We start from the raw sequence: 1,006 nt of genomic DNA, 5'->3' as shown, positions 1-1,006 counted from the left end.
GAACAGGTAACAATCACACACTTGTTTTTCTGCCCCGGCTCTTCCCCCTTTTTTTTTACATGAGAACCCCCATAATTCAACAGTCTCTTAAAGCGACATGAACAACGTAACAGCCTGCAATACCTAACAACATAACCCCCCTCACTGGGTCGCCACACAGCCCCCCCTTGAGGGGGTCAAGTGTCCCCACTGACCCCATCAGTCAAAACAAAGTCCCTATAATATCCAGGAGGTCTCCGTCACCGCACCGGCATCTCCCGGTCCCTATTCACAGGGCCTGCCTCCTGTACGGTCCCCACAGGATCCTCCTCACTGGCATCCAGAACAGATGGTGGTACACAGTCACCACTGTCTACCGCTGGAGCCATAGGGTGATAGGGCGCCAGCCGATCTTTGTGCAGGACTACCATCCTGCCCCTCCCTGGCATCCGTACTCGAAACACCACCTCCGAGAGACAATCCACCACTTCTCCCGGTCCCTGCCAGTGACTACTCAGCTTTGGAGAGACACCTCTCTTCCGCAGTGGACAGTAGATCCACACTTGATCCCCTGTTTTCAGAGAATGTCCATAGCAGCGAGTATCATAGGCTCGCTTCTGCCTCAGTCTTGCGTTCTTCTGAGCGTGCTGCGCTAGCTCATGTACCACTTATATTCTCTCCCTCAGCCGTCGGTAATAGTCCATCTCCGGACCTCCAGGGACCTCAGGCTCTGGAGGTGATCCAAATACCAAGTCTACTGGTGTGCGAAGTTCTCTGCCAAACATCAGGGATGCAGGAGTACACAGGCTGGACTCCTGTACTGCCATTCAATATGACCACAGGACTAAGGGTAGGTGTTGATCCCAGTCTCTCTGTTGGCGACTCATTAGCATCGCTAGTTGAATAGCCAGGGTCCTGTTGAACCTCTCCACTAACCCATCGCTCGGGGGATGGAGAGGAGTATTGCGTGTTTTCTTTACTCCCAAATGCTGACATACCTCCCGGAGAAGGTGACTTTTAAAATTTC

At 52.8% G+C, this 1,006-nt stretch overlaps 1 pseudogene; it reads right to left on the bottom strand.

Moving 5' to 3' along the window:
- Positions 1 to 410, bottom strand: part of LOC109953202 (gastrula zinc finger protein XlCGF26.1-like) — a 9,791-nt pseudogene extending 9,381 nt beyond the window's left edge.
- Positions 411 to 1,006: the final 596 nt, after the last annotated feature.

The sequence above is a fragment of the Monopterus albus genome, unplaced genomic scaffold, assembly GCF_001952655.1.
Source record: "Monopterus albus unplaced genomic scaffold, M_albus_1.0 scaffold576.1, whole genome shotgun sequence".
NCBI classification, from domain to species: Eukaryota; Metazoa; Chordata; class Actinopteri; order Synbranchiformes; family Synbranchidae; genus Monopterus; species Monopterus albus.
This window is presented reverse-complemented; position numbering and strand designations above follow the sequence as displayed.